The 14,564-nt window shown below is 44.6% G+C and overlaps 1 protein-coding gene and 2 pseudogenes across 3 annotated transcripts in view; 2 read left to right on the forward strand and 1 right to left on the reverse strand.

Moving 5' to 3' along the window:
- Positions 1–14,564, forward strand: part of LOC310697839 (inositol polyphosphate 5-phosphatase OCRL-like) — a 728,228-nt pseudogene that overhangs the window by 691,831 nt on the left and 21,833 nt on the right. The gene's annotated exons all lie outside the window — the stretch shown is intronic.
- LOC310697817 (inositol polyphosphate 5-phosphatase OCRL-like) overlaps positions 1–14,564 on the forward strand; it is a 73,456-nt pseudogene that overhangs the window by 47,479 nt on the left and 11,413 nt on the right. Inside the window, exon 9 of the transcript XR_014530129.1 lies at positions 939–1,048. The product of XR_014530129.1 is annotated as an inositol polyphosphate 5-phosphatase OCRL-like (transcript). The remainder of the gene's footprint in view (positions 1–938; positions 1,049–14,564) is intronic.
- Positions 1–14,564, reverse strand: part of LOC310697679 (uncharacterized protein) — a 454,726-nt gene that overhangs the window by 3,144 nt on the left and 437,018 nt on the right. The window lies entirely within an intron of this gene.

Raw genomic sequence — 14,564 nt, forward strand, 5'->3', positions numbered from 1 at the left:
GAGGCCATTTAGGGCTTTAAAGGTTGGCACCAACACTCAGAATTGTGCTCAGAAACATCCTGGGAGCCAACGTAGGATGCAAAAGGATGGTTTTGCAGTTGCTCATAGTGTCGGGGTGTATTCTGGTGGTTGTTAACAGTTTGTATGGATTATTGGTACATATAACATTGCATATTGTAGGTATGGCTAACCTGTGGTCTGCCAGATGTTACTGAGCTGCAGTTCCTGTTGGCTCCAGCCATCATGGCCAGTAATCAGGGATGATGGGAATTGTAGTTCTGCAGCATTGTGAGGGCCACATGTCTGCTGCTCCTGAGTTAGAGGATTTTCCTGTCGTGTGATGCAGCAAAGTAATTTAAGATGACTAGGGGCAAAAATGCACAAGCATCCTGTACCTTTAATAATTGTGTATAAGATAGGATTTCAGCAGGTATACCCCTTTTTTTGCACCTGGCTAACCTACTAGTAGGGATGCGGGTGGCGCTGTGGGTTAAACTACAGAGCCTAGGGCTCGACGATCAGAAGGTCGGCGGTTCGAATTCCCGCGACGGGGTGAGCTCCCCTTGCTCTGTCCCTGCTCCTGCCAACCTAGCAGTTCAAAAGCACATCAAAGTGCAAGTAGATAAATAGGTACGCCTCCGACAGGAAGGTAAATGGTGTTTCTGTGCGCTGCTCTGGTTCGCCAGAAGCAGCTTAGTCATGCTGGCCACATGACCCGGAAGCTGTACGCCGGCTCCCTCGGCCAATAAAGCGAGATGAGCGCCGCAACCCCAGAGTCGGTCACGACTGGACCTAATGGTCAGGGGTTCCTTTACCTTTACCCTACTAGTACTTCACCTTGGTCTTCCAGCACAATAGTGTCTGTTAATAGACTCCATTGTCAGGCAACAGGGGGTCTTCTGCTTCTCTGCTGATAAGCGATTTCTTTTTGGCTTTAGCTAAACATTCAGCGTACCCAAAAGACAGCTTTTGCTGATTTCACAGAGGGAGAGATCAAGTTCATCCCGATGTACAAATTCGACTCTAAAACAGATCGCTGGGACTCCAGGTAAGCGCCTGCTTGATAGTTGAGCCTTTGTAAGTAAGTCCTCTAAATCATTCTTCTGCAAGGCTTGCTTGTTTTTCCTAGTCTGCTGAGATGCTAGTAGTGTCCTGCCTTTCCATCCTCTTGAGCAGGCTAGTAAAAAATATATTTTAAAAATTGCTTTCTGCTAAGCAAGCTGGTGGAGTAGGGATAGAGTTGAGGGCTAGATGGACTTCCTTTCCTCTGCAGCCAGAATGGACACCAAGCAAAGGAGGGAGAGAGAGATCCAGCTATCCTTCGCCTGCTCGCTTTGCTTGCATGGAATTCCTGGTTGCCAAAGGCTGCTAGGTGAGTTGTGAAATGCAAGGCTGTGATATGTTGTCTTCCTCAACCCATCCCTGCTCAAAGTCTCTGGAAATGTTTTGGCTCCTTTTCCACAAGCAGCCTTTCCCCCACATTTGTCCTGATAACCAGCATCCTCTGTTTCGTGGTGTGTATAAATGGTGTTGCAGTTCATTGAAAGGTGCAGCAGGCTGAATGACAATCCTGTTTGTGTCAAGGAAGTCTGGGAATTAGACTTGGTGCTCTCTCAAGATGAGTCTGCCAGGGCATAAGAACATGAGAGCAGCCCTGCTGGATCAGGCCATTGGTCCATTTGGCCCAGCATCCTGTTCTCACATTGGCCAATGATATGCCTCTTGGGGAGCCCACAAACAGGACCTGAGTGCAACAGCACACTCCCCTCCTCCAAGCCATACTGCTTCTGTTGGTGGAGTATGTTCTGTGGCCATTATGGCTAGTAGCCATTGAGCCTCATCATCCATGATTTTGCATATTATTGTGGTTATTGACAACTGTAAGAAGCCACCGAGGCCTGCTAGTTTAATTTCTCTTGCTGTGGTAATGGGGAAATCAAAAGGACAGGCGGAACATGTAGTGACGAAGCCGGAAAACGGCAGGCTCCTTTGGGCAGCATTTCAGGTGCCAGAAAGGGTATTTTTACATTTCTTGAAGCTTGGATCACTGAAAAAATAGTGTCTGAACAAAAATAACAGGGCCCATTGCTTTTGGGAAGGATCATAATTTGGTGGTGTGCCATATGCTTTGTATGCAGAGTCTCAAGTTGAAACTCTATGGCACCTCCACCTGAAAAAGGATTGGGCCACAGAGAGCTGCTGCCAGCCAGAGTAGACTTAATTAATTAATTGTGGGGTTGGAAGGGATCATGAGGGTCATCTAGTCCAACCCCCTGCAATGTAGGAGTCAAAACTGGGGTAGGTCAGAAATCCATTCTGACCTGGTAGAAGGCAGCTTTTGATTTCCTAACAACTCTCTCCATGAGGCAAAATACCTGCACACCTGCAAGATCCGCCCCTTCAAACGTTGGACTCCCAAGCCCCTTCATTGTCGTGAATTCCTCGCGGCGCTTTCAGCAGAAACGCTCAGAGTCCCAGACGACTTCCGGTCGGCGCCAGCGTTAATGGCGGTCCTCTTTCCGAGCTCCGGGGGAGGACTGCTCTGCGAGTTCGGGTCTGACCCGCTACGGCAAGCGGGGGACCCCTAAAATCACAGGCGCTGAAGCCTGTGAACAAGGAGACTCGGTGGGCACCAGAAGCGCCCCCCCTTACTGCAGAAAGAGCCTTTTTAAAGGCTCTGGAACGGCATCGGGAGAGCGCGGTGCTGAGAGTCGCTACCCAGCCCGCAGGGTGAAGCCGCGTCGCCATTGACGGAGAGCGCCGATTCCTTCCTGTAAATCTGGGACTGAAAAAAACCTGTGAGTAAGATTGAACGCTATTTGGAACTTTTTAAAAGAAAATCTGGCTGAAAACGGGAAAGGCAAAAATTAAGGAAGTCTGCCTTCCCCCGACTGCATGACAGCTAAAGCAACGGAATTTTAAAGCTGCATCCGCAAGAGACTTTTTTCTTTGACTATTTAAACCTGGCATTGAACTTAGACCTCCCCTCTAGCAAGCAGGGCAGAGGGGGGGGGGGAGGACATTAAGAACTGCATGATTTATTTAATAAAGGAAAAATCCTTCTGCTGCCTCACTGCCCTGAAGCAGACTGCCGAATAAGATAGTGAAGCACTGAACTGTCTTAACTCCGGGGAAAGTTACATAGTTGAAGTCTCTGTTGATACAAAGTCTTTGGACTCTGTTGTTACAGTTTACTGGAGCATGTTGAAATTGTATCTACTGGAAAAAGTGTTGTAAAAGACTTTCACAAGCCTCCTGACATACTTGTTTTTAAACTTCTTTGTCTCTATACTTTTTTTTTTTTTTGGCCTGCTCCCTCTAGAGGGCTAAAGTAACAGCTGTAAAGCCTAGGACAGTGGAATTTTCCACTAGGGAACTGCTTCCCTGGGAACGACCTTGGGACATGAGTGGCTCAGCGGAAGAGATAACCACAAGAGCTAAGGCTAAGCAACAACAATACCAGCAACAACAACAACAAAAAAAGAGGCTCGATCACTGGCGTAACTCCTACAGGAACAACAGGACAAGAAAAAGTGACAGCTGCTTCCATGGAGTCAGTGACACAAGCGCTTCTCAAGATAAACCAGTCTTTGGAGAACTTGACAAAGCAGAGTACAGAAAATACACAGAAATTAACAGAGCTAACAGCAAGATTGGACTTAAATACAGAATCTATAAACAAGCTCGTTCAAGAAAATTCCGTAACACGTAAGATTGCAGAGGAAGCCAGAACCATTGCTGGAGAGACTCAACAGAATTTGCAACCGATTGCTAAAAAAGTCTATGAACATGACACAACTCTGGCTTTGTGGGACTTACAGAGAAAGGAAAGAAATTTGAAATTAAGACTGATTCCCGAGAGCGAAGGAGACAATTTAGTGGAGTTTTTAACACGAGAGTTTGCTGATTTCTGGGAAGACTTGGAGGACGAAGAAATTAAAATAACAACAGCATTTAGACTGGGCAGAAGACAGAACAGAAAGACCCCGAGGGACTGTTTGATCACCCTTAGATCGAAGGAAGAAAGAGACAAAATACTAAAATTGCATTACAGAAGGGCCTTGCAAATTGAAAACTCATCTATACAGATCTTTAAAGATATCCCTAAACACATCTTGGAGCTGAGAGCTTTTTACAAGGACTTGGTCTATCTGCTGAAGAAGAATACCATCCCTTTCAGGTGGGAGTTCCCACAAGGATTGTCTTTTGACTATAAGGAAAAGAAGGTGAAAATAAAGACCATACAAGACAAAGAAAGATTTCTGGAAAGAAATCAAGAGGATTTACAGAAGGGAACAGTGGACCCACTTACAGAACAAAGGAGAGCAATAGACATTCTTAATTTATCGTATGGACTTGACTCAGCACCATCAGAGGAAGAGCAAAAACTTGGGGCGGTTGGAGGAGTAACAGAAAAATAACAAGATGGCCCTGCAATTCCTTAGCTGGAATTGTAATGGGCTGAACATGTCTTTGAGGAGACGTCAAGTATTTCATATTTTGAAAAGAGAACAATTGGATTTGATTTGCTTACAAGAAACCCATATAACCAGAGCACACAGGAAATTACTTATAAATAAAAGATTAGGACAAGAATTTATCTCATCGGATAAAGTTAAGAAAAGAGGAGTCGTGATTTATGTAAAGGAAAAATGGGCCCCAAAAATGATGTTTAAAGATGAACAAGGAAGATATCTGGCAGTTGAAATACAAGTGCAAGGAGAAAAATACTTAATAGTTGGAATTTACGCACCAAATGAGGGCAAAGCGGAATTTTTCAAGAAACTCCATGAAACTTTGACGGACTATCTGGATTATAATATGATAATCATGGGAGACATGAATGGTGTAGTCTCTACAAACATGGACAAGGCACAAAGACTGACAATCTCCAATGAAGGGAGACTTCCGAAGCCTTTTTTTGAGATGACGGAAAATATGGACCTAATAGACATATGGAGAACAAGGAACCCTCTGGAGAGAGAGGGAACCTTTTTCTCCCAAGCAATGATGACCTGTACCAGAATTGATCAAATTTGGATCACTAGTGGGATGGCTCCAAAGATCAAGAAAATAGAAATCTGCCCAAAAACTTGCTCCGACCATAACGCCTTGAAGATGGAAATGAAACTTACAACAACTGGTCAATTCAGATGGAGGATGAATGACACCCTGCTTTGAGATAAAGAGATCCACATGAAGGCCCAAAAAACTCTAAAGGACTACTTTGAAATAAACCTAAAGGCCGATGTGGAAAAAAGAGTGATCTGGGACGCAAGTAAAGCTGTGATGCGAGGATTTTTAATCCAACAAAACTCAATTAAAAAGAGAAAGCAGAATGAGAAGAAGGAAAAGATTTTGGAAAAGATAAAAGAAGGAGAGAAAAAACTAAGATCAAAACCGAAGTCCCAGGAGATCTTGAGAGAGATTAAGTTATATCAAACACAATATATGGAATTGATGAATCAAGAGATTGAATGGAAGATAAAGCAAATGAAACAAAAGACATTCGAATCGGCAGATAAATGTGGCAAACTGGCATGGCAATTGAAGAAAAGGCAGAAACTAAATACAGTCACAAGTCTAGAAGTGGATGGAAAGAACATATCTAAACCCAACGAGATTAGAAACTGTTTTTTGAGTTACTTTAAAAAACTTTATTCTCAAGGACCACAAAATGAAGAGGAGATAGATAAATTCCTTAATAAATATGGATTACAAAAAATCTCTCATCAAAGCAAGGTGGATCTAAACCAGAGAATAACAGAACAAGAGATAGAGGGTGCTATTCAAGACATGCAATTGGGCAAATCTCCAGGGCCAGATGGATTGACTTCCAGATACTACAAATCTTTGAAGGAGTGGTTGGCTCATCCGTTAAAGGAAGTCTGCAACGAGATCTTAGAGGGGAAAAAGGCACCAGAATCGTGGAAAGAAGCGTATATTTCACTCATACCAAAGACAGAGACTGAAAAGACTCAACTTAAGAACTACCGCCCAATATCATTACTTAATGTGGATTACAAAATTTTTGCAGACATTTTGGCAAAAAGACTTAAAAGAGTGTTGATGGAGAAGATTCATAAGGACCAAGCAGGCTTTCTCCCAAAAAGACACCTATCAGACAATGTAAGGAATATAATAGACATTTTGGAATTGCTAGAGGTGAAAATTAACACTAAAGCAGTGCTGATTTTTGTGGACGCGGAGAAAGCCTTTGACAATATTTCTTGGAGTTTTATGAAAAAGAATCTTCATGGGATGGGGGTAGGCCAAGGATTTGAGAACGGTATGGGTGCGATATACTCTGAACAAAAAGCCAAGCTAATTGTAAATAATGTGGTAACTGAGGAACTTAAGATAGAAAAAGGAACACGACAGGGATGCCCAATTTCCCCATTGCTTTTTATTTCGGTTCTGGAGGTCTTGCTGAATATGATTAGAAATGACCAGCAGGTTAAAGGTGTACAGGTCGGAGATAAACATTATAAGTTAAGGGCATTTGCAGATGATTTAGTATTGACCCTACAAGAGCCAAACACTAGGACGAAAAGGGTGTTGGAGATAATTCAACAATTTGGCCAGGTAGCTGGATTTAAACTGAATAAACAAAAAACTAAAGTCTTAGAAAAAAAATTAACAGTTATGGAGAAGGAGAAATTTCAAGAAGAGACAGGTTTGACATTGGTTAAGAAGGTGAAATACCTAGGGGTTTACTTGACATCTAAGAATTTGAACTTGTATAAGGACAACTATGAAAAATGCTGGTTAGAAATTAAAAAAGACCTAGAAATATGGTCAAATTTGAAACTGTCTATGTTAGGCCGAATTGCAGTGATCAAGATGAATGTATTGCCTAGAACAGTGTTTCCCAACCTTTTTTGGGCAAAGGCACACTTGTTTCATGAAAAAAATCTCGAGGCACACCACCATTACAGCCCCGTGACGTCAGCGCGCAGCGTCACGCCGGGAGGGACATGAATTGCTAGCAAATTACATAATCACCTCCTTGAGGGCTGGCTCATCTTCTCCGAAGGCAGAACCCCATTAATTAACAGCACAGACTCACACCATAGCCAAGACGAGGGGGGAAAACCTCAGTCATGCACAGTCATGCACATGTGGGGGCTAAATGAGGATGAAGACCGGGCAGAGAGCAGGGTTCAAATCACCCCACCTGGCCAGGACAATCCCTGGGTGCTCCCTTGGGCCACTCGCCTGACCCACCTCGCAGGGCTGTTGTTGCGAGGATAACACGGGGAGAACCACGCGCGCCCCCGGGAGCTCCTTGGAGGAGAAAGCGGGCGATGAATGCAATGCACGAAATATATGAGAGGCGACCAGGTTTTGCAGGTGAGGGGCCCCCGCCAGCCTCCGCTTCCAACACCCGGCACAACGACGCCGAAGTTTCCCCCCGGGCTCGGCTCGGGGAGCAGCGCTGCTCCCCCCCGGCTCCCCTTCGCCCTCCCGGATCTCTCTGCCGCCCACTGGGGACCCCCCTCACCTGCCAAGTCCGGAGCGCCGGTGGAAGTTGTATGCATGCATGCAGGGCGCCGCGTTGCCATTGCATTGCACTCCATGCAACGCCTGCACGCATGCATTGCCTTGCACGCCCGCCAAGGGGTCTCCCCGCGGTCCGATGCGTCCCTTCCGGCGCGGATGCAGCATTGCAAAAATAAACACCCCCCCGACGCAGCCCTACCTGGGGGGCAGCCTCCGCCGCTCCGCCTCCGCGGGGATCCCCGGGCTCCATCCTGCCGCCCGATCTCCGCGGGGGCGCAGGCAGGCTGCGCGGGGTCTGCGCGGAAGAGCCCCTGCCCGCCCGGCCGCCGCCACTGCGCTCATTCCATGGCCGGGAGAAGAGCGCTTCAAACAAAACGCCCGGCCCGCCAGGCCACGCTGGGAAACGTAGTTCGCGCACCCCGCGCGGGCGCGGAGCCCAAGGGCGAGGGGACTACGGATCCCGGCAGCCCCCGCGCCGGGGACGGAGGGGGAGAGGCCGGGTGCAGGGATGGAGGGACGGGTGGGCGAGCGAGCGAGCGAGTGAGTGAGTGAGTGAGTGGCAGCCGCCAAGCCTTGGCCGAGAGCCAGGAAGGGCCTCCCCGGAGGAGGAGGAGGAGGAGGGAGGCGCAGAGCGGGAGGGAGGGAGGGAACCCCAGGGGTCATCTAGTGATGGCGCCCCATCAAAAATTTGACTTTTAAAAAAAAATCTTTCGAATTTTTTAATTTTCCCCGCGGCACACCAGGCAACATCTCGCGGCACACTAGTGTGCCGCGGAACAGTGGTTGGGAAACACTGGCCTAGAATGTTATTTTTGTTTCAAACTTTGCAGATTCTTGACAAGATGGACTGTTTTAAGAGGTGGCAGAAAGATATTTCGAAATTTGTCTGGCAGGGCAAAAAGCCCAGAATTAAATTTAAAATACTGACAGATGCTAAAGAAAGAGGGGGATTTGCCCTGCCGGACTTAAAATTGTACTATGAAGCAGCAGCATTTTGCTGGCTGAAAGAGTGGGTGCTCCTCGAGAACACAGACATTTTGGATTTGGAAGGCTTTAATAATGCATTTGGTTGGCATGCATATTTATGGTATGACAAAATCAAGGTGCATAGGGCCTTCAAAAACCATATTGTTAGAAAAGCATTGTTTAATGTTTGGATAAGATATAAAGATCTGTTGGAAAACAAAACCCCTAGATGGTTGTCACCCTTGGAGGCTAAGGCATTCAAGAAACTCAATATGGAGGTCGGATGGCCGAAGTATTGGGAAATCTTGGAACAGGAGGGAGATAAACTGAAATTACAAAGTCATGAGAAATTGAAACCTAAAGTACCAGACTGGCTTCAATATTACCAAATAATGGAGATTTTTAAACAGGACAGGAAAATTGGCTTTCAGGTGGAAAAATCAAAATTAGAAACTGAATTGTTAGAACCCAATACTAAGAATTTGTCAAGAATGTATAATTTGCTGCTGAAATGGAATACACAAGATGAAACAGTTAAATCGGCTATGATTAAATGGGCACAGGACATCGGTCACAACATTATGTTTGCTGACTGGGAATGGTTGTGGAACACTGGTATTAAATTTACGGCATGTAATGCCTTAAAGGAAAACATTATGAAAATGATTTACAGGTGGTACATGACCCCAGTCAAGCTAGCAAAAATCTACCATTTGCCTGATAATAAGTGTTGGAAATGTAAAGAAATTGAAGGTACTTTCTGTTGAATGGTTTCTTTAAATGTAAAGGTTCATCATTGTTCCACTCCATGTGTATGTCTTTAAGGGGCCAGAGCAAGGGCCAGAGCAAGATAACGAGACCCAGCTTTACAGCTGTGTAACATAGCAGGTGCTGCTGAGTTGTATTTGATTAAGGTGTGTCAGCATCTGGGTAGAGTATATAAGGAGCAGCACCTAGCTTTCCCATTACCCTGGGGGATGGGTTGGTGGTTGGGTCTGGTTTGTTGATGTATTTAGTGTAAATGGAGTTTTTGTTTTTCTTATTAAAACCTTCTTTAAGTTATTTTTGAGTCCTTTCTTTTTAATGCATGGTCTCCCCAGCAAGCTCTCTGCAGCGTCACTATACTGCAAAAAGCCAACACTTTCTATCACCTTTGGTGGACATGCCCGAAGATTAAGGCTTTCTGGGAAATGATATATAATGAAATGAAAAAGATACTTAAATGTACTTTTCCTAAAAAACCAGAGGCCTTTCTCTTGGGCATTGTCGGCCAATTGGTGTCAAAGAAGGACAGAACTTTCTTTATGTATGCTACAACAGCAGCAAGAATACTCATCGCAAAGTATTGGAAGACACAAGATTTACCCACCCTGGAAGAATGGCAGATGAAAGTGATGGACTATATGACATTAGCTGAGATGACTGGCAGAATCCGCGATCAGGGAAAGGAGACGGCGGAAGAATGGAAGAAATTTAAAATCTACCTTAAGGACTATTATAAACTTGCTGAATGTTAGAATGTCGAGGTTTGAGTAAGAAAGGGTTACAGCGATATAAGACTAGATTGAAGGAAAGATTAAGAGGACAGAGGACTGACAGACATATTTAGAGTTGCTAAAAACTTTTGGATATTGGGATGCAGAAAGGGGAGGTATGGGGAAGTCCGAGAAACACGGTTTATGAAAAAAAGGTTATGAAATTATATGTGTTTGTATGTCTTTATATATGTTTGTATTGTCTTAAAAAATTTTGTAAAACCAATAAATTTATAAAAAAAAAACAACGCTCAGAGTCCCAGGTTTTTTTCAGTGCAGTCTTTTTAATGTGAGCTATATACAAGTATTTACAAAAACAGTCCATACAGAGTACCTGCTCCTTAAGGCAAACGAATACTCTCCACCACAGCACCACCACAGCACAACCACCACACCACACCACAGCACAACCACACCACAGCCACACAACTGTTGCACAGGCTTTCCTTTTTAAAACAGGTGATAGCCAATCACATTCCCGCTGAGTCACTCTGACCCACATTACATTTTGTGTTACAGTGCTGTACCTTTAACACATTTCTTTCCAAAGCATTTTTCGCATTTCCGTATCTTATAGCAATATGTTTACTCTTGCTCTTAAAGTTCTGTTGGTTAGCAAGCTGTTGTGCAGCCATGTTGTCACTTAGCACAGTGATTGGCATTTCAGAAGGTATTCCAAGTTCTTTTGTTAGACAAGCAAACCACTCTATTTGTGACACGCCTTCGCTTATGGCTGAGTACTCTGCTTCACAAGTACTTGTGGCAACAAATGTTTGTTTCTGGGATTTCCACTGAACCAGGGCATTTCCAATATATATGGCATAGCCAGTGGTAGACTTTCCATTTTCTCTGTCCCCCCAGCCGGCATCAGCGTATGCATACACTTGCTGATTATATCCTGTATCCAGCACCAGTTTGTAATCTTTTGTGCCTTTCAGATACCTTAGGATTCTTTTAAGTGCTACCCAATCTCTCTGAGCCGGGTCTGCACTTCTTTGGCTTAACATGTGCACTGCCAATGTTATGTCAGGTCTTGTCCAACAACTTAAATATAACAGAGAACCCAACAGAGAATGAAACGCCGTTGCATTCTCACATTTTTGTCCTTCTGGTTCATTTTTGTACAGGGTAGTTATGGGAGTGTCAACCTCATTTGCCCTCTCCATTCCATATGTCTTCAATAACTTTTCGATTTTTTCCTTCTGACTCAGATAGTAGATGCCCTCTTCATTTCTCTGAACCTCTACTCCTAAGTAATTCTGAATCTCTCCCAAATACTTCAGTTTGTATTTGTTACCTAGGCTGTTTATAAACCAAGACACTTGCTTTTGTGCAGTTGTTATTAGACAGATATTGTCAACATACAAAAGTAAATAACAAACACTTCCTTGCACCATTGCTGAATATAAACAGGAATCAGCCAGGCTTTGTTTGAATCCCATCTTTTTCAAAGTTGTGTCTATGCATTCATGCCATAGACGTGCACTTTGGTGTAAACCGTATAGTGCCCTTTGCAGCTTTAACACCATGCTGTCTTTTTCCAGCTCATAACCTGGTATTTGCTGTAAATGCACCTCGGTGTCAATAGGAGCATTTAAATATGCTGAGGCAACATCAAAATGATTAACTTTTAACCCTCTCAGACTTGCCATTGCTAAAACTGATTTTACTGTTTCAGCCTTTGCTGTTGGGGCAAACACTTCATCATAATGTATCTTTTTCCTTTGTGTAAAGCCCCTTGCAACCAACCTGGCTTTCCTCTGACAACTACCATCAGCCAGCTTTTTCACTTTAAAAACCCACTTACAGCTTATGGGCTTTTTACCTTCAGGCAATTCTGTAGGTACAAACACATTGTTGTTGAGCAGAGAGTTATACTCTGCCTGCATTGCCTTTAACCTCGCCTCTTTCTCTAGAGTAGATAACTCTTGCACTTCTTCAAAGTTTTCTGGCTCAGTTACACAAACCTGGTTTATGGTGGCTGGGAACCCATAACGGTCTGGAGGTTGACCTTTATTACTTCTTGCAGACCTCCTTGGTTCATTAATCTCACCCCCTGGGCTACCTTCAGGACTGCTTTTGGGGTGGATTGATTCTGGAGATTTACCTCCTCCTGTCCCTGTTGCACTTTCTTCTCCCCCCTGCTCCATGCTAGCAGCTGGAGAAAAATGCTCAACCTTTACCTCCTCCCTTTCAGTTTCTCTGGGAGAGCTGCCAATTCTTAGCTTTGTTTCAGCTGCCTCAACAGGTACACTCGGCAGTAAAACTTTTTCTGGCAGCAGGTTTGCATGTATCTTGGGCCAATTTCTTTGCTCATTAAAGCTGGCTGATCGACTATAACTCAAAAGATTTTTACCACTTTCATACCCAAGAAATAGCAACTGCTGTGCCCTTTTCCCACCTTTTCTTCGGTTCTTTACAGGTATGTCAACCCACGCCTTTGTCCCAAAGATTCTCAAATGTTGCAAACTGGGACTTTTGTTTTAGAGAATTTTATAGGGTATGTCATCTAGTACCCTTGACCACAAGCGATTCCCAATATAATTCGCGGTCTTAATACTCTCAGCCCAGTACTTAAATGGAAGATTTGCATCTGCTAACAATGCTTTCATTTGTGTCTGCAAGACACCTCCCCTACGCTCTGCTACTCCGTTCTCCAGAGGCGTTGCCACATTGGTAAGCCTATGTTTAATCCCTTGGGAACGCAACCAGTTTCTTAGGGAGCTTGCCATAAACTCTCCTCCCCTGTCTGTCTGAATAGAGCACACCTTTTCGCCAAGTTGCCTTTCTACCCTTCTTACCCAGAACATCAAAGTTTGGGCAACGTCAGACTTTTGCTTTAATGGATAGACCCAGCCAAATCTAGAATAGTCATCCACTAGGATCAAACAGTACTTGTTATGGGAGACACTGTTGGGATACTGCCAGGGAGATAAAGTCCATCATGGCCCCAAGCCGTCTGCCGGATGATCCATCGATCTCCCATAGGCACGCAGTATCATCGATTAGTGACATGAGTTTCTAGAAAATATCTTGCCACATTCTAGAGCTCATGCACACTCTATCAGCAGATAATGCACAGCCAAAAGTTGCACGCAGGAGAGCATTATTTACAAGCTTTATTCAGCGTTGATCAGAACGAAGAAAGACATGACTGCCTGCGTCAGTGTCTCCGACAGAGAGAGAAAACGAAAGCAATAGCAAACATAAAAAGGGGAAAAGAGAGGACCCAAATAATTACCGCCCAGTCAGTCTGACATCAATACCAGGGAAGATTCTGGAGCAGATCATTAAGCAAACAGTCTGTGAACACCTAGAAAGGAATGCTGTGATCACCAATAGTCAGCATGGATTTCTGAAAAATAAGTCATGTCAGACTAACCTGATCTCGTTTTTTGACAGAATTACAAGCCTGGTAGATGAAGGGAACGCAGTGGATGTAGCCTACCTTGATTTCAGCAAGGCATTTGACAAGGTGCCCCATGATATTCTTGTAAAGAAGCTGGTAAAATGTGGTCTTGACTATGCTACCACTCAGTGGATTTGTAACTGGCTGACTGACCGAACCCAAAGGGTTCTCATCAATGGTTCCTCTTCATCCTGGAGAAGAGTGACTAGTGGGGTGCCACAGGGTTCTGTCTTGGGCCCGGTCTTATTCAACATTTTTATCAACGACTTGGATGATGGACTCAAGGGCATCCTGATCAAATTTGCAGATGACACCAAACTGGGAGGGGTGGCTAACACCCCAGAGGACAGGATCACACTTCAAAATGACCTTGACAGATTAGAGAACTGGGCAAAAACAAACAAGATGAATTTTAACAGGGAGAAATGTAAAGTATTGCACTTGGGCAAAAAAAATGAGAGGCACAAATACAAGATGGGTGACACCTGGCTTGAGAGCAGTACATGTGAAAAGGATCTAGGAGTCTTGGTTGACCATAAACTTGACATGAGCCAACAGTGTGACGCGGCAGCTAAAAAAGCCAATGCAATTCTGGGCTGCATCAATAGGAGTATAGCATCTAGATCAAGGGAAGTAATAGTGCCACTGTATTCTGCTCTGGTCAGACCTCACCTAGAGTACTGTGTCCAGTTCTGGGCACCACAATTCAAGAAGGACACTGACAAACTGGAACGTGTCCAGAGGAGGGCAACCAAAATGGTCAAAGGCCTGGAAACGATGCCTTATGAGGAACGGCTAAGGGAGCTGGGCATGTTTAGCCTGGAGAAGAGGAGGTTAAGGGGTGATATGATAGCCATGTTCAAATATATAAAAGGATGTCACATAGAGGAGGGGAAAAGGTTGTTTTCTGCTGCTCCAGAGAAGCGGACACGGAGCAATGGATCCAAACTACAAGAAAGAAGATTCCACCTAAACATTAGGAAGAACTTCCTGACAGTAAGAGCTGTTCGACAGTGGGATTTGCTTCCAAGGAGTGTGGTGGAGTCTCCTTCTTTGGAGGTCTTTAAGCAGAGGCTTGACAACCATATGTCAGGAGTGCTCTGATGGTGTTTCCTGCTTGGCAGGGGGTTGGACTCGATGGCCCTTGTGGT

The sequence above is a fragment of the Podarcis liolepis genome (assembly GCF_965112155.1).
Source record: "Podarcis liolepis genome assembly, chromosome: W".
Taxonomy (NCBI): Eukaryota; Metazoa; Chordata; class Lepidosauria; order Squamata; family Lacertidae; genus Podarcis; species Podarcis liolepis.